The following is a 20,209-nucleotide window of genomic DNA, read 5'->3' as shown; positions in this document are numbered from 1 at the left end:
ATCTAAATGTCAGGGCAAACATCTAAGTATAGGGCCTCCCTGGTGGCACAAGGGGCTAAGCACAGTACTATGAAGCTATCCTCAGCCACTGCAGCATGAGTTCAATCACTGGCCGGCCAGGGAGCTAACCCAAATGGTGCAGCAGACCTCTCCTGTCTCACCTGCTTCTCCCCTCAGCAGTGTATTTCAGTCAGTCTGCCTGTTTTGTTCCCCACTCTGTCTCTGGTGAATCCTCCCATCCCCTGAACCTCTGGTTTGTACCCCAGTTCTTGAACACATAAATAAATCTTTAAAAAAAATCCAAGGGCCTCCCCAGTGGCACAGCAGTTGAGCACTGGGCTGCAAAGCTGCCCGCAGCCTCTGCAGCGCCGATTTGATCCCCGGCCACTGGCGAGGGTCCCACATGTTGCGACAGACCTCTCCTGTCTCTCCCGCTGCTCCCCTCAGCAGTGTATTTCGTCGGTCTACTTGTTCTGTTCCCTGCTCTGGCTCTGGTGAATTCTCCCACCCTCCCACGCTTCTGGCTGTACCCAGTGCTTGTATGAATAAATAAATAAATAAATCTTTAAGGAAAAAAAAAAATCCAAGTACAAAGCATCTGGTGTCCATTATATGAGTTTCCCTCTCTTTGTCATGAGTTTTCCTCCTCCCTCTCTGAAGCCCCAGATCCCTACTTTATTCCTTAGCTCTAGAAATCTACCATTATTTTGCCTTATTATCTTTGGAGTTAATTTATCTTTGCAGATTCCCCATACATAAGTAATTAAGTTGAATTTTAATACTACTAATCTGTCTGATATTATTATTTTTTATTAAATCACCCTGAGAACCAAAGGGATAAGGAGAAAGTCCCCTTATCCCAACAACTGCACAATAAAGTATGGCATTACATATGTGCACTGCTTATTTGAATCACATCTGTTTAAATCCACATAAAATGGAATGAACTTGTTTTGCCCCAAGTAGTCCTAAGAGCAAATCACAGCTGCCAATATCAAGACCTCTTACCAACAGCCTTGCAGAAGCCCAGTTGGCTAATGGTTCACAGAGTTTTTCTTTTGTGTTATCAGTGACTTTCGTTGCATATTTAGGGTCATGTCTGATATCAATGATGGGTGATACATTATGATGTGGAAGTCCTCAGTTCTCTATTAAAACACCCTTAAGTATTGCCTTTTTCAGATCTAAAGTGCTCATAGTAGTAACTTTATTTAATCAAGGAAGAGTCTATTAAAATGAAAATGTGGGAGAATATTTTAATTCCCTCAGACTGAGATGATCACACATCGGGATTTACAATTTTTTAGCCACTGAAGGATGTTAGACAATGAAGCTTTATGATAGGATTCAAACACAAGCACATTGAATGCTCAGAAACAAACAAAAAAGTGTTTGAGAGAAATCAATATCTCTGGAGGTAAAGCCATTGGTAAGAAGGTTACTTATTTTGAGAAGCATTGTGTCTGGTTATGTTTGGAAGGAAATGAAATGGCCATTCTGGTTCTCTGAAAATGTCTTCATCTATAAAGTGTATTCTAATATATTCATAATTATTAAATAACTTAATTCTCACAATAACTATTATGTATTATTCTAATTTGTACATTAGAAATCTGAGTTACATACGAGCTTAATATCTTATTAGATGTTGCAGAATTAGTGGCATAGCTGAGATTCAAACCCAGAACATACATCAACAGAGCACATAAACCTCTCCACTGAGGAAAGGTTATACCTTGAGTGACCCCTTAATTTGTGCAAAGGTATGGGACTAAAAGTATGGGGCTAAAATATAAGTATACAATTAGGAAACATGGCAAAATTTTCCCCACTTGGGTTTCCCTACTATGTGATCTTCTTTTCAATTGATTATAATATTTTCCACCAAGTGATAGGCAAGGTGAAGCAAGGCAGAGAATTAAACTGAAGAAGTCAGCTCCCAGAAATGCCGGTCTACAAGAGAGCTGGGGAAAGATGAAATAAGAAGGTAAGGGCATGTTAACTCCTGTAAAGCCAATGGAGGCTGCATAGAGCAACTGGAAACAAAGTAATTTTTAATGTTGACTATGTTAATAAACTTCAGCAGCGCAAGTTTTTCATATATATGCCATGAGGTACCTATATGTGAGGAACCACAAATGGGTTTTTGACTCTGGAAATGATTTATTTTATTTAGAAAATACAACCTCATTGTAACTCAGTTTTCTTCATTTTAAAGTACATGCCATTTGCTTTAGTGTACTTTAATTATATACATAGAGAAATGGAGTTGGAAAAATGGTGAATGATATATAACCAAGAGTTCACAATTGTAGTTGTTAATTCTAAGACAAAAGGAACTCCAGAACTGAAACTTCATAAAGTTTTTTTTTTTTTAATATTTATTTATTTGCACTAGAACCAGGGTATAGGTCAGAGGCATGCGAGGGCGAGAGAATTCACCAGAGACAGAGAGGGGAACAGAGCAGGCAGACAGACCGAAGACACTGCTGAGGGGAGCAGCAGGCGAGACAGGAGAGGTCTGCCATGACATGTGGGTTTCTCCCTGGTTGGCCAGGAATTGAACCCATGCTGCAGAGGTGTGGACAGCTTCACAGCATGGCGCTCAAGCTGCTGTGTCACCTGGGAGGCCCAAATTTCATGAAGTTTTATGAATACACTGATAAAGGAAGAATTAGTACTTATTGAAAGAATATAGAATAATTCTAGAATGATATAGTAATTGAACTATATTGAAAAGAAGTGTTTAACTATTGGCTAAGATAAAAACAACACACACAATGGCTATAGATCAGTGCATAATTTAATTTAGTGATACATGTATATGGAATTGGATTGGGCTCCAAAAATCACACTTAAGGGAATTATGCCCTGGGGACATTTAATGTCTGGACTGAGAGCTGATGATTAGAAAAAATGTTACTGAGAAAACCTCTCAGTCATCTTTGGTTGTCATTCAGCTTATAATTCTATGATTTTATGACTAATAAGGAAGTAGCTCATTTACCACTTTTTATCATGAAATATAATATTAACCTATTGCGCTGTTTACTTTCACATCTGTTTGTGTTGCAGGTACATACTTTAGGAGACTCTATTTTCATATTTTTTAAAGATTTATTTATTTTTGTATACAAGAACTGGGGTACAGTCTACGGGTGTGGGGGGTGAGAGGCTTCACCCGAGACAGTGAGGAACAGAACAGAGTGATTGACTGAAATACACTGCTGAGGGGAGCAGCAGGCAAGTCAGGAGAGGTCTGCTGTGCCATCTGCGCAGCTCCCTTGGCAGGGAATCGAACTCGTGCTGCACTGGCTGTGGATAGCTTCTTAGGTTGTGTCTTAACCCCTTGTGCCACAAGGGAGGCCCTATTTTCAGATCTTACGGGATGGAATTATTTTAGCTTATAAACTGCCTTAACAACAATATTTTGGGCTAATAGCTATGGGTTGGAAGAACACTCCTGGAGTTATAAAAGTTTAAAAATTAACAGTTCTTTTTTCAGGTAAATATTTTTGGAGTATAAATAGAATGAATGAAAGCCAACTTTTCTGGTCCTTTAAAGAAGGCAGGTTGGAAAAGCTTCTTGGGTATAGCTTGAGAACAAGGGCAACCAAAGGTCTCTATTTTTTGCGAAATGCCTTCTTCTGCAGTTTTATTTGTTAAGTTTTTTTAAAAAAATAGGCAAGGTTATCACAATGGAAGAAGTGAATAATATTCTCAGAGCACAATATTCATATTCTTAAAAATGTGCTATTTTAATATACACTCATGAGATTAAAATTAATATTATTGCTTTTTATGAGTAAACCACCATTGCAATAGTACGCTCAGGTGTTTTATTTCAATTGATTATATGCTACTAAACTATATTCTGCAAAATGCTTTTTAATATGCCAACGGAAATTTGCAAATGACTAGGCTTCATGTGCACTGACCTTCGCTCTTCTTTTGAATATGCAGTATGGCTCATTTTGGTCAAGCTGTTAAAACATTTGTGATATAATGCATCAAATTAAAGCAACCAGCTGTGATGTTTAATTCAAGCTAAAAGTTTATGATCTACAACTACACAATACCTTAGGGAATAATTGAAATTGTGTGTACGTGCATTACAGTGATATGCAAGACATGTAACAAAATTCCTATAAAACGTAACCTTTTATTGTATTAAGACATTTGAAATTTAGGTTTAAAAAAGAGGACCAAGTCTTACCCAAAACTGTGTATCAGAGGATAAATGTATAAACATCAATGTCACTTTCTAAATATGGATGAGATATAAAATAATTTACTCTGATCTGTCAGAAGAGAGGTTCTTTGTTTTACCCTCCATTGTTTATAATGAAGTTCCTCCATTATTTAAATACATTCTAGAACTCAGAAATGTCATTAACCGTGAAGTTCAACTCTGTTTATCAAATTTCTCATTGTATAAATGTGAAACTAATAACTGCCAAAACAAAAACATATTCATTTATCATGTTACTTTTTTCTTTGTTCAACAATTTAATTGTTCAAGTGGCCCAGCTGATACAAGCTGCTTCATGTCATAGATTGTACAGAATTCAATATACTGGAAAATTTCTCTCTCTTTTATATACATGTATGTATCTGTGTGCACACACTTGTGTAGTACATATATAGGTCTGTGTACACATACACACACTTGTATATTTGTATATCTAAATACATATACACATGCATATCAATGTATGTATATATAAATATCTATTTATATCACATTTATAGCTATAGCTATGTATAAATATAGATATCTGGGTTTTCTAAGTGACTGAAAGGATAAGCACAGAACAAATAAAGAAATAATCAGGTAACTCCTTTAAAGAATATCAACCCTGACACCCCACAGTCAGTTACAAGCATTTGCTGAATTTATTTTTAGGGCTCTTTTTCTGCAGAGAGAAAAACATATAAATAGATGCTTAAGTAGTTTAATTGTCTTTCTCAAGGGCTAGGGATTATGGACACTAGCAGCTGCGAGATCTAGATCATTTGGTAACCTGGCCAAATGTCTCTTCCACAAGACAGTACCAAAATAGAAACTTCATGGCAAAATTTCTTTATGAAAGAAAAACTTCCTCTAGGATTGAAAACCATGAAAAAATTTTACAAGAATAAGGGAAAAAAGAAATATTTTAAAGAAGTTTAGAGATTTGCTACTTAGTCACTCACCTTAAATACTTAATTTTAAAACTTCAAATACAAACTCTTGAATGATTTGTGTTTGTAGATAAAGGATTTATGTAATCACAATGTAAAAAATAGTTTGTTACTTTGAAAATATTACCTAAAGCTGTGCCTGGAGATAACTGGAAATGTAAGATTCAAAAAATGCTTCAACAGCAATTTTAGGTGGAAGAAAACATTATTCAATGCCTTTGACTAGGTACATAGTTAACTTTTAAGTTAAAGATGGGATGAAAGCCAAACGGGAAGAAATCCTTCACTTTTCACTACACCAGCATTCTCTTTCACCTTGAAAGTGGATTAAAGAAGGAAAGGTTGAAAACTAAGTTATTAACACATACTTGGTACCATAGTGCTATATGCAATTATTTGCCTACATTTTTTAAAATAGAACTTGAAATAAAACCAGTTATTAAATAATGCACCTTAATAACCTGAACTGTGGGAATAACCCAATAAGACTCTGAGTGTCATCTGTCATTATTAGGGGAAGAAAGAATGAAAAAAAATATATAAGACATTCAAGACACCCTGATTTTTAGGTTAATATTTGTTGCTTGTTGCCAAATGCTTGTTACAGCAATGCCATTACTATTTTATACTTCTAAAAAAATACTCAAATGTGTATATTTCACTTAATTATTCTTAGTACTTAACATAATCTATGAATATTCAACATGAATACTGTTATTAGTACACAATAAGTCATGCAGGGGTCTATTTCCTTCCTCTCCCTCCTCCCTCCCTCCCTCCCTCCCTCCCTCCTCCCTCCCTCCCTTCCTTCCTTTCCTTCCTTGAGATTTATTTATTTATACAAGCACTGGGTACAGTCAGAAGCACGGGAGGGTGAGAGAATTCACCAGAGCCAGAGCGGAGAGCAGAGCAGGCAGAAGGACCGAAGTACAATGCTGAGGGGAGCAGCGGGCGGCAGGAGAGGTCTGCACGCCATGTGGGACCCTCCTCTGGTGGCCAGGGAGCAGGTGGGGATTGAACTGGTGCTGCAACCCAACCAAAGCTGGGTTGCAGCTTTGCAACCCAGCGCTCAACCGCTGCGCCACCGGGGAGGCCCATCTACTATTTTTTAATAATGATCTGAGCATGTAACTTATTAATCATTTGCAATTAGATATGTGCATGGGATTTTAATATCATGAATATACTTTTAATGGTTTTGTTTTGGTATTAACAAAGACTAACAAATATGAAAATTAGAGACTTCACTGTATATAATAGAAAGCTGTAAGGAAATTGGCGTTCTAGTTGGATAATTTGTAAATCACAGCAAATATTTAACAATGGATACAAAATTTTAACATTACTAATTATACTGCTTTGAAGAACTACAGCAAGCGTCTAGCTAGAAAGAAATTTATAATCAAGAACTGTTGTTTGAAGTTTGAGAACTAAATAGACACTTCTACAAAAAAGAAATTCAAACAATCAAAGGCACATGAAAAAGTGTTCACAATCACTTATTAATAGAGAAATGGAAATCAAGAACACAATGAGATAACATCTCACACCTGTGAGAATATCCCATATTGAAAAAAACAGAAACAGCAGTGCTGGCGAGGCTGTGGAGAAAAGAGAACCCTTCTACTGCAAATTGTAGAGAATGCAAATTGGTTGAGCCCTTATGGAAAACAGATGGTGATTTCTCAAAATATTAAACATGCATCTGTCATTTGACCCAGTAATTCCACTTCTAGGTGTCTACCCATAAAATTAAAAAAAAAAAAAAAAAGCTAATTCAAAAGGAAACTTGAACTCCTGGATGTTGTCACTAATATGTGGAATATGAATAATTACATTTATATACATGCATGTACTTATACACATATGTGTGTGGATATACACATGTGCATATATAGTATTATATATAAATTTTACTTATTTACATATATATATGCACGCATCTATTTCACACATTTATACACACACACAAACCTGTCAATATATAAATGGCCTTGTAATTTGTATTGAGTATTTAATAAACAAAGCCTTTTGAGAATATATAGCCCAGATCATGGAAATATTAATTACATGTATTTTGTTACACGTCTATATTAAGATATTGGTGGCATGTGTAGCCTGCAAAAATGTGGGTGATGTATGCACAGATCTCATCAGACCTGTTATAGACTAAACTGAAATATTTATTGGGTCAGTTATTGCTTCTTGAGTCTTGCAACAGTGAAAATCAAGAAAGAAACAGCACTACTCTCATAGATTTTCAGTAAATGTTACTACATCGATCAATCTATTTTTCAGTTAAAAGTCAAATCAACTTTTTATTTTTTGTGATAAAAGATGCAGAATAAAAATCTATTTGTCACAGCTGCATATAAAACAAGTGCAGCTTACTCAGGTTAGGGGCAGGGCAGCATTGAGCAAGCACAATGAAATCAGGTTCTGAAGGAAATAGGGCAAGCAACCTCCAGTTTGTAGAAAATGTAGAAGAATCAAGTCTGTGAATCATTACTGGGGTGAACCATAAGCAAGTGCACACGGAGAAAATGCAGACTAAGATCCCTGATACAAGAAAGTGATGGCCCAACACAGATCAATATGACAGAGAAAACTCATTAAAAGGTAGTAGGAGAGGTAGACAAGGCAGGAAGAAGCATGCTCCAGTGAGGTTTTCTCGGTCACCTACATGCTTTGTATAAATAACAAAGTATTGTTATTATTATTATTATTATTATTAGCTATTTTTCTGCTACTCAGAATAAGCTTTTACAAGGTGTTTCCCCTCCTTCTTCCTTTCCTCTTTTTCATTTATCCTTTTATTCTGTTTTTTTTTTTTTTTAATAGAGGCATGTTTTATTTATTTATTTATTTGTTTGTTTGTTTTGTTGATACATGCACTGGGTACAGTCAGAAGCGCGGGAGGGTGAGAGAATTCACCAGAGCCAGAGCGGGGAGCAGAGCAGGCAGAAGGACCGAAGTACACTGCTGAGGGGAGCAGCAGGCGGCAGGAGAGGTCTGCGCGCCATATGGGACCCTCCGCCAGTGGCCGGGAGCAGCCGGGGATCGAACCGGCGCCGCAGAGGCCGCGGGCAGCTTCGCAACCCAGCGCTCAACCGCTGCGCCACCGGGGAGGCCCTATCCTTTTATTCTGATTGCATATTACAATCTTCAAATATATAGAATTTTTGAGATAGACATAACAAAATTTAAAAAAATATAATTATGAAATTGTTAAAGATGATGTAGTATAGTTTTCTGTAAAAAAACAAAATGCAGAGAAAATGAGAAATTAAGGAATAAAAATGGAGTATATTGGGAATATATATGCTCACACTGACTCTTATAATGGTAACTATTGTGATGTGATATATAATAATCTTTGTAATCTGATTGAAAAGGAAAATAGTTATTGATCCAGTGAGACAGAATAAAATACTAATAACTTATATTTAAATATTTCAAGGACTTATTATTTGTGAGTTATAAGAATAAAATATTTCTAAGGAGAATAAAATAGTGGGAATTCTTTACATCCACATAATTCCTAAGAGGCAGAAACAGAGCATGCTGGCAATTTAAATGGTTAGGGAAGTAATATGTCAATTTTCTATTTAAAAAAACAAAACAAAATTATAAAATGTAATAATAAAAGGGAGAGAAGATATATTGTCAAATAGTGGCCTCCATTCCAAGACACGCAAGTCTATTTTGAGCACTCATATGTTGAATTGTGTTTTCTGAGAATCCAGCTATATTGCACATAATTGAAGTTTAGTCATGAAACAACAGTTCTGGTGTCCCCATGTTACATCATCTGGCTTTCATCTTGAAGGGGGCCGAGTTCAGGGAAAGCTCCTATGACTGGTGTAATGTAAAAATTCTTTCATGCCTATATGAGATGGTAAGGAATGCCTTGTACTTAGTAGAACCAACTAGGGAACACTGTCTGTGACATTCTGCTGTAATATAAGGAAGAATTAGATTTACAGCATGTTATGGTCATGCAAAGTCAGGATCAGTGTGAATTAGTTGTCATTCCAAAAAGGCTTAAAATATAGACCTTCTCTAACTTAAAAAAATACTAAATCATTAAAATTAAGTACTAATCAAGCTATTCTATTACTAAAGTAAATTTATAAAATATAAAAACTTCAAAGCTTTTTAAATCCCACATACAAAATTATTTATCTGAAATGTAGCCTCTCAGTTACTGAAATAAGTAGAACAATTATAATCCTGTAGCTGGATGCATATAACAATGGGACATTAATCATTATACATGATAATATTATGCTATTATATTTGTAATATACTTATTATAACCATAAGCCACAAACCCTTAAGGTAATAAATTAAATATACATTGCATACCTAACAGTCATTACATGGAGTTCTGATTTAATTCAAATTTTGAATCTTTTCATATTAGTAGATGACTCTGCAGTGAATAATAAATCTGAAAGCTCAAAAATTATATTTTTTCTGCTTCTGAAAAATGTAACCTATTTTAAATTTTATCCCCCAGAATTATATTCTACTTTGTGTCCTGTTTGTGTGCTGAATAGCGCATATTCCAATTCATAAATACTTGTTTGCTTAATGTATTAGTTTTATTAAAAAAATCATATACCATAAATTTCACCTTTTCAAAGTGTATCATTCAGTGTTATTGGTTTTTATAACCAGAATTGTGAAACCATCACTACTATGTAATTCCAGAACATTTTATTTACTCTAAAGAACATTCTGACCCATTAGCTGTGGCAACCACTAATCTACTTTCTGACTATGTGGATCTGCCTGTTCGGTATTTTTTCATCTAAGTCGAAAATGCAATATGTATCATTTATCACTACTTTCTTTGACTTAGTTGTTTTCAAGTTCCATCCAGGTCGTTGCATGTATCAGTATTCCATTTCCATTACTTTTTATGGCTGAGTAACAGTCTACTACATAGCTATATTTTGTTAATCCATTCTTGATAGACATAGTTTATTTCCACTTTGACTATTAAGAATAATGTCGCTATGGCATCATGTATAAGTTTTGGTGGACAAAAATGTTCAGTTCTCTTGGATATATACCTAGCAGTAGATTACCAGTTTACATGTTAACATTATACTTAAGTTTTTGAGGATCTGACAGCTAAGCCTTTTTACATCCTTCCGAGTAGTATATGAGGGATTTTAATTTCTTCCTTCACCAATGTTTATTACCCTCTATCCTTTTTTTTTTTTTTCTTCTTTTGGATCTTTGGCACATTCAAGCAGCATCAACTGGTATTATATTGTGTTTTGATTTGCATTTCCTTAATTACTACTGATGTTGAGTATTATTTATGTAACAAGAGGCCATTTGTCTACCTTCTACTAAGAAATGTTATTCAAGCACATTATTCACTTTTAAATTGGGCACTCTTTAATTGCTGTATTTGAAGAGCTCGTTGTATATTCTAGGTATAAATTCACTGTCAGAGGTATGATTTGCAAATGTTCTTACTATGATTGTCTTCAATTTCTTGATAAAACTCTTTGAAGTATAAGATATTTTATTTTGATGCACAATTTCATATTTTAGTCCATGAATTCTATTTTGCATTTATTATTCAAATTCAACTGGTTGGTATACAAATATATTACATTTTTATATGTAACTATTTTAATGAACACTTACCTATAAGCACAAAGAGGTGTGGGTGTGTGGATGTGTGTGTGGTGTGTGTATCAATATATAAGAAAAAAATCCCTATGACTGGAGTAATTTAAAAGTTCTATTATAGAATCAATATTAAAAAAAAAATGAATGCACTCATTTCGCTAGGGACACATATCAAAAGTTAATTCATTTTAGTTTTTGTATTTATATAATCTTACATTTGTACAAAACCAAAAGGGCATCAAATTAAAAAGAAAATTTGGGGCCTCCCTGGTGGCGCAGCAGTTGAACGCTGGGTTGCAAAGCTGCCCGCAGCCTCTGTAGCGCTGGTTTGATCCCTGGCTGCTGGGTGAGGGTCCAACATGGCTCGCAGACCTCTCCTGCCGCCTGCTGCTCCCCTCAGCAGTGTACTTTGGTCCTTCTGCCTGCTCTGCTCCCCGCTCTGGCTCTGGTGAATTCTCTCACCCTCCCACGCTTCTGACTGTACCCAGTGCTTGTATAAATAAATAAATAAATCTTAAAAAAAAATAAATAAGTAAGGACCTCCCCTGTGGCGCAGTGGTTGAGCGCTGGGCTGCCAGGCTGCCCGCACCTCTGCAGTGCCAGTTCGTTCCTCGGTTGCTGGCGAGGTTCCCACAAAAAAAAAAAAAAAAAAAAAGTATACCCTTAATATACCCTTAACTCAATTGTTTACTCCATTTTAGATTAAATACTATTTGTACTGCATAATATGGTAAAGATAAATGAGATCAGCAGTCACACTGTAGAATTTCTGGACTCTCTTTATGACATAAATACAAAATATATACAGATAATGAAAAAAATATATGCTTGCTAGTCGGATGAGTTAACTGATTTGTATAAGAGGAGTAAGACTGAATCCCTTCCTTCTTATGGTCTATTTTTATACCTTTCCTTGGACTTCATACATAAACACTTTTGTCCGAAGCAAGTTTTCCTTAAGCCAATTTGAATTAGCTTTATCTTAATAACTATAAAAGTTATGCTAATGTGGAAATGACCTTTGGCAAAATACAAAAACACAAAAATGAGAAACAGTGTGTATTTTATTATTCCTCAAAACTATCCAAAGTTCACTTAAACTCGTTCTTTCAAACTCTTTTAGTATAAACTAATGTTAATTCCCTAGCTGTTTTCATTTGAATGTATAAAGCTTTCTATGAAATATGACCTTAATAGCTATTAGATTGTATAGCTGATAATGTTTTCCAGATGTAAAGACTGAAACTCGAAGTGGCCCTATGAAATGTATCAATAATTTATTGATGAGAAATAATACTAAATTCTTAGCTTAAATGTTAAATTGGATTTTTAATTATGATTTTGTTTTACACTTATATCTAGTCTGATTTTCTTGTATTTATTAATTAGTAAAACTAATTAAATCAGCACTGCTTGAGTTAATTTAGTTCTTTTTTGCCCTTAGGAGTTTTGTAATTATTTTCAGTAGTTGAAGAAAATACTAGGAAAAAATGCCATGTTTATAAAGCATATTATGGGAAAACCCACCCATTATATACATAAACTTTCAATCTTTATTATTTCCATCAAAAAGTTAACCTTATAGAGAAGCCAGTGATCATACAAAGTATAGGCAGCAGAGCATAGTTTTATTTGCTTTTTTCTGTTGTTGCTGTTATTTTGATTCTCTATTTGATGAAACCTTGGACTTTTTCTTATTTCCTACTTTCTTTTTTCATTATCGCTTGTCTTGCCCAAAGCTATCCTTTATCACTATACAACGGGGGTGTTTGATCTTGAAAGCAGCTTAAGGTCCTTCTGAAATCACTAACCTTGGGGCAAATAAGTACATTTGCAGGAGTCTAGGTATAAACCATCATATCTGTGAATTATATAAAACAGAAATTGACAGTACTATTATCAGTTTCTATTTTGTACATATATTCTCTGTAGATTGTTTTGCAAATCACATATAGTCAAATTTAAGCAAATATATATTTATTTGTTCATGACAAGGATTTTGTGCCAGTTGTCATTTAATTCTCTCAGCTTCAAATTACTCTTTATCACCTGCTGTTCAAAAATGGAATTAGAACTTTAAATATCCTTGCTTTGCCCGCTATCATAATGTTGTTTCATTAGGCAATGCTAGAGATGGGCCTCCCAGGTGGCACAGCGGGTTGAGCACAGCGCTGTGAAGCTGCCCACAGCCCTGCAGTGCGGGTTCAATTCCCAGCCGGCCAGGGAGAAACCCACATGGCACGGCAGACCTCTCTTGTCACGCCCGCTGCTTCCTTCAGCAGTGTATTTCAGTCATCTGCCTGTTCTGCAATCTACTCTGTCTCTGGTGAATCCTCTCACCATCCCGCGCCTCTGCCCTGTACCCCAGCTCTTGTATAAAAATAAATAAATCTTAAAAAAAAAAAAAAAGATGCTAGAGACTCTGCATGAAAACATATTTTCCTTCCTGGTTGCAATGGGGTCTTTCAACAGGCTTCTTTAGGTGAACAGCTTTTCTAGTACTCAGATCCTAGCTTTTAGGGAGATTGTGAAGCTGAACCTCAATGTGAAATTTTGTTAAGTGAAGTTAAGTTAAAAAGTAAAATACAGGGCCTCCCCGGTGGCGCAGCGGTTGAGTGCTGGGTTGCGAAGCTGCCCGCGGCCTCCGCGGCACCGGTTCGATCCCCGGCTGCTCCCCGGCCACCAGAGGAGGGTCCCACATGGCGCGCAGACCTCTCCTGCCGCCCGCTGCTCCCCTCAGCAGTGTACTTCGGTCCTTCTGCCTGCTCTGCTCCCCGCTCTGGCTCTGGTGAATTCTCTCACCCTCCCGCGCTTCTGACTGTACCCAGTGCATGTATAAACAAAACAAACAAACAAATAAATAAATAAAAACATGCCTCTATAAAAAATTAAAAAAAAAAAAAGTAAAATACAGATTTCAGATATTCCATTCATCTGTGGAATATAACTGGAAAAAAATATATGCTAAAATACAGGAGTAATAAATCTTGAACTCAGTGAAAAAATACAACGGTTACCAGTTGGAATGGAAAAGAGAAGGGAATGGGGAAGAGAAGCAGATGGGGTATTGGCATGGGTGGTTTGGTGGAGGGTGAGTGGAACATATGGAAGAGCAAGAATGTAACCCCTAATGTTAAAATAAAAATAAAATAAAAAAAAAAACAGGAGAAATGTGCAATTCTCTTTAAAAACACATTTTGCTTAAAGATGTTTTAAATAAAAAGAAATTAAGTTATCTTGACTTAACAAATTAGTCCAATGAAGGCTAGTGTGTGGAACAATTAACCTTTACTGGGCACTCACTATTACCAAGCATTATCTTTTAATTGGAATAAAGGAAGAAAAATCATTAAAGGCCAACATTCAGGAGAGAGAAAATGCAACAAAGACATCAGGAATGTAAATTACAAGAATTACTGTTTGAGATCCCTTCCCAAATCCTCAACCATTAAGCAAGAATTAGAAACTAAACGGCAAATGAAATCACATCCTTACTACTTAAGAGTTTTGGTTATTGAGGGCCTAATGAGACCCAAACTCATAAGCACAAAACACACTTCCAGAGTAACAAGACAAGCCTCAAATTGGATATAATACAGTTTCAACTTAATTTATAATGTAATAAAATTCAAGCCAGTTTTTACAATTTTACAATTTACAGAATGAGAAAGGGAGAACAATGTGATCATAAAAAGTTCTTCTACTAAATACATTGTGACCCAGACTGTGTAAGGGAATACACCAGATATATTTTCTTCATTAGGCATTGGTTTTTACATTTGTTCCACACTTGCCCCAAAACATATTCCTGATTTCCTGTCTTAGAATGAGTATTACAAGTCACAAACTAATATTTTGATAATTAAGGCTTTTTTTGAGAAGTCACATGTCATTCTTATTTCTATATTACCTACAGAGGTATTTGGACTGATCTTATCTTTCAGAGGGAAGGGAAAATATCATTTGGTGAAAATGGACTCGAGCTGCTAACTCATTATTACTAAGACACAGGTTAAACTGAACAGATAGATTCCAAAGGTTTGGTGCTTTAGTGCTGTAAAGAATCAGGTTATCTGTATCACTGATGTAGTGATTGCATGGCACCATGGTACTCAGTGCTTATCATTTCTTTAAGTTGTTTTTTTTTTAAGATTTATTTATTCATGCATACAAGAGCTGGGGTACAGACCATAGATGTGGGGGTGAGAGAATTCACCAGAGACAGAGTGGGGAATAGGACAGGCAAATTGACCAAAGTACACTGCTGGGGGGAGCAGCGAGCGAAACAGGAGAGGTCTGCCTCGCCATGTGGTTTCTCCCTGGCTGGCCAGGGATGGAACTCATGCTGCAGAGGCTGCGGATGCTTCACAGTGCCATGCTTAACCCCTTGTGCAACCAGGAAGGCCCCTCTCTAAGTTTTAAGGGTATTGAAAAAAAAAATCTACCTTCTTATTAGCCCAGATGTCATTTCATCAACTGGAAAAATAATTTACTCCCTTATGAGAAATATTATAACTGATATTCATAGTGGAAATTCATAGTGATTGTAACAGTTAAATAAGAACTGTGGGAGGTTTGTAGCTTTCCTGGATGAGGATGCTTCTTTTATTGTTGCCCCATTGTTGATCTGTTTTTAGCATTATACACAGGCACTAGAGTCAGTGAACAAAATATATGAACTATGAAATATTCTTTAAATTGACATTTAATTTTTTTTAATAGTCATAAAGCACTATTCCTGAGCTTGCTGAAATTCAGGGCTCTCTACTTCAATTCATCAGATACCTAGTGGGAGGATGTAATAACAAACCTAGAAAAACGTGAAGCCCTCCAGGCTAGACATCTTAGGGTAATCATAATGTGGAAAAGCTCATCATGGATTTTAACACACAGCACTTCATAAATAGTACTGCTACTGATTAATTTATTTAAAATGAAGATTACAGATTTCCCCTGGTGAAATTAATGTTATAAATTCAACCTCTTTTGTAATGGAAAATGATAATTATTGCCACCTTTGTAATTTTATATTAAGATACAACTTTTCTCCTCATTCTTCACCCATACAAATGTGGTACTAGATGTTGGTAGAACTTTTTCTCACTAGGAAATAAAACATTCTTTCATCTATTAAACTAAATCAATTAAGCTCATTTTATTAGAAGATTTAGTAAAATAAATCTCCAGACATTACAAGCAGTAGAAATCAAAGAAATGCTTTAAAGACCACATCATATTATATACTTCTACATCTGTTATACTGTTAACCCTTAACAAACATGTGTTTGAACTGTGAATATAGCTTTGTTTTTTTCTTTTTTTTAAGTATTTAGTGAATTTACTCAAATGAAGGGAGCTTAAGTAATACAGAACTGGAAATTTAATACAATAAACAATGAGTATAAATTAACCAACTACATGGATAATTTTAATTAAACATTTATACAAATGTATTTTTAAGTTTTATATACAGTAATAACATACATATATGATATATATGTTATAATGTATGTCATGATGACATGACAAAACATATCAGAGATACCAATAATATTCTCAAGTTTTAAAAATGGGGTGGAATAAATTTTAAGTATTGTAAGTGAACATAAATTCCTAATTTAATCCCTTGATTTTATAAAGCTAGTAGCATAGTTGTTCTTAAGTTTTTTTTAAAGATACTGTTATCATATACATATACATAGTTTATTAAATTACTAAGGAAATTTGTATACACAGTAGCATGGTGTGGACAAAAAAATTACTATTGATTATTTCTTGTGATGTTTTAAACTTTCAAGTCTTTTCAACAAGGAAAATACCACAATATTTAAGTGTTTTCTTATAGAACTCTATGTTTAAAAGATGACTGGTCTTAGTAGTTCTCGAAATAAGTCCTGTCTTATTTTTTTCATATAGCATATATTATATTTTTATGCAGGATTACATTCAAAGCAAGTAGTTCTTAAACAATGCTAAAGCATAACCATATATGCTGTCATGAAGATGAACAATCTTCAGAGTGCACTTTCACCTCACTAAAATTGAGGCTGCTCCTTTTAGATATTTTTCAATGTGAAGTAGGTTGTTAAGGTTTCTTTTTGTGGTTTCATTATGTAGCTTCTTAAAGAAAAAAAAAAATGTTTTTGCTTTCCCCTAGAGTTCACAGTTCTCAGATGATACATTTGTTTTGGAAATTATATACTCCAGGGATATTGGGAATAACCAAATGCTTTATGGTAGACAAAGTCTCAATGCAACTGTAAAAATTAAGCATCTAAATTCTTATCAATATCACCAGTATATTCCTGTTCCTGTAACAGTGTAATAATCTACATAAAAAGGAGAAGTCCATGTTTCCGTTCCTACCAGGTGGAGCTGGAAGTGAGAAGAAGAAAAGTCACTGAGGGGGACTTGGAGGAGACACGTGGACCACAGAGACTGTGTAGAAGGGGCTGTCTGCTTCTCAGCTTTGGACTTATACCAGCGATTTGGGGGACATGGAAGGAGACATATGGAGCCAAGACATATAGAGACACTTGGAAGAGACATGGGTGAGAGACCTGTGAGGAGGCTGTCAAAGCAGCTGTTACCTTGATTTGTACTTGAGTTTGTTCCTTTTTCCCCAAACCTACCTAGCCCCTTCTTCCCTTTTCTTATGGTTTCCTGCCAGAAGGAAACTTGTTGTAAGTTATTGGGCCTTAGTAGCCCCGCTTTGAGCCAAGGCTGTTTGGTTGGACATTTAGACATAAGGGGGTAAGTGATTTTGGTTGTTTAATTTGGAAAATTATATACTTTCTTTTCTTCACTTTCTATGGGCAAAATCCTATTAAAGTTATTTTTCCACTAAGATAATGCTTTGTCTTTATGGAGCTGATGGCAGAAACTCTTTAGAGAGTGCAAGTATGAGGATCCCAGGCTCTCACTCAGTCTTCACACTAACATTCTGTTTTTTTTTTTTTTTTTTTCAATTCTGGTAATCATCTTTAATGACTGTATGGACTCAGTTTAAACCAACTATTATGTATTCTTCAAATTAGCTTTAAATAGTAACTTTACTAGAGGTAGTAAGTCTACACAATAGCAAGAGAGATACATTGTTTTCTTCCTGTAAACAACAAGCATAGAAAGGGAATCCATTACAACTCCAAGGTTTTCTATTCTCACCAAACAAGCTACAAATACATTTATATTTCTCTTTTTTTCCAGAAAACTAAATCTACTCTCAATCTCAAATTCCTGCTGAATAAAACGTGTGCCATTGTCTCATGGTCCTGACAAGCCTCAGAAAAAACACAAGTCTATATACTTTGATGATGGATTTTCTGTCTATGAAGAGCCAGAATCACAGGAGTTAACCATATGTTCAGCTACCAGGGTGTGATTTTTCAGTTAAGTGGCCTGCTACCCCAGTTCATTTTCTTTATTTGCCACGTCACAGTCCACACTTGGAAGGGACTGTGCTATTTTGTGTAACAAGGATTTGGAGAAGGGTAAACTTCCTTTCTGTGATAGACTAACTTGCTTTAATCTGGATTTTTCACAGTCAGTCCAACTATTCTATTTATTTAAGCAGTTGTCTTGGAGAGTTCTTAACTCCTTCGTGTTATTTTTTTTTTTTTTTGAATTTTATTTATTTATTTATTTATTTATTTATTTATTTATTTATTTATTTATACAAGTACTGGGTACAGTCAGATGCATGGGAGGGTGAGAGAATTCACCAGAGCCAGAGCGGAGAGTAGAACAGACAGAGTGTCAAAGTACACTGCTGAGGGGAGCAGCGGGCAGCAGGAGAGGTCTGCGCGCCATGTGGGACCCTCGCCTGGCAGCCGGGGATGGAACTGGCGCTGCAGAGGCTATGGGCAGCTTCCAAACCCAGCGCTCAACCGCTGCACCACCACCGGGGAGACCCCTCCTTCGTGTTCTTATTAGTGAAGTCAGAGAGTCTTTTTATCAATAAAATGATTCACAATGTTATTCCAAAAGTTTAGTTTAGTTTTTTTTTTTTTTTTTTTAACATTGCAAGTTTCTCCTATATACCAGCAGCTACAGCATCCCTGTAGATAAACAGGGTCATTCAATACCTACATTAATTATTTTCTATCCTCAGACTCAGTTACCACCAGAATCTTTTGACTGAATCCTGGATGCAGAAACCATGGACATGGAAGGAAGACTGCAAGACATGCATAGATTTACAACTGTGCAGGGGTCTGCACCCCTAACTCTCACCTTGTTCAGGAATCAAATATATAATATGTTATATGGTAAATTATATTATTATATTATATCATCATATTCATTATCATTGATTTCAGCATGACTTACATACTCAAAACCAAATCTTTTTGGCTAATGATTATAACCTGAAAGAATAAAGGCACAATTTAATTATTAGTCCTTTATTTATACCACTTTTTAGGGTAATTCTTTTTCTTCTAGTATTTCTATTTTAAATCATGAACTTCTAGGAAAATGGGAGTATGATTTCCAGAATTTTTCAATTCTCTAACCCATGCTTCAACAATAGGAATGCCTTATCTTTTTGGCGAGATTGGACAAAGGATGAAATATGGGGAGGTCATCTTTCTAACAGTCTCTCTCTTTTTTTTTTTTTAGATTTATTTATTTATTTATATGAGCACTGGGTACAGTCAGAAGCACGGGAGGGTGAGAGAATTCACCAGAGCCAGAGCGGGGAACAGAACAGGCAGACTGACGAGGGGAGCAACGGGCACGACAGAGAGGTCTGCATGCAATTTGGGACCCTTGCCGGAGGCCGAGGATAAAACCAGCGCTGCAGAGGCTGTGGGCAGCTTCGCAGCACAGCACTCAACTGCTGCACCACCAGGGGTAGCCCTCTAACGGTCTCTCTTTGAATAAGCTCATCAATTAATTGGGATTTCATGATTTTGTTCCTTGTTCCCTGTAAACATAGATAGACCAGGGTTTGGGAGACTGCCTTCTGGAAGAAATTCATCTTTTCTTGTGGTCCCATTTCTGGGTTTTAATGAATATAATTAAGTTTGTTTGCAGCAAGTTTAATAAGCATAAACTTTACAGATCTGCATGTCTGTGTTATCTGTGTGCGCCTAGATTCCATATATTGAAATCAAATCTTCAACATGATATTATTTGGAGGTAGAGAATTGGAGATAGAGAATTAGGTCACTTTTAGGATGGGGTTATTATCCTTAAAAGAAGAGGCCAGAGAGCTAGCTTGTCTCTTTATTCTATGTGAGGATAAAAGGAAAAGTTGGCAGAAGAGATCCCTTAGCAGAATCCAACCATGCTGGCAGCCTGAGTTGAGACTTCTAGAATCTATGAGAATAAATTCTTGTACTGTAGAAGTTACCAGTCTGTGGTATTT

General features: G+C 35.7%; 1 protein-coding gene and 1 pseudogene across 1 annotated transcript in view; both read right to left on the bottom strand.

The window, feature by feature from the left end:
• CCSER1 (coiled-coil serine rich protein 1) overlaps positions 1–20,209 on the bottom strand; it is a 714,838-nt gene that overhangs the window by 63,345 nt on the left and 631,284 nt on the right. The window lies entirely within an intron of this gene.
• On the bottom strand, positions 17,804–18,398 carry LOC119260359 (KATNB1-like protein 1; annotated as a pseudogene).

This window comes from Talpa occidentalis, unplaced genomic scaffold, assembly GCF_014898055.3.
Source record: "Talpa occidentalis isolate TD23 unplaced genomic scaffold, MPIMG_talOcc4v2.1 talOcc4.6, whole genome shotgun sequence".
In the NCBI taxonomy this organism is placed as follows: domain Eukaryota; kingdom Metazoa; phylum Chordata; class Mammalia; order Eulipotyphla; family Talpidae; genus Talpa; species Talpa occidentalis.
Note: the sequence above shows the minus strand (reverse complement) of the source record. Positions and strands in the feature narration are given on the sequence as shown.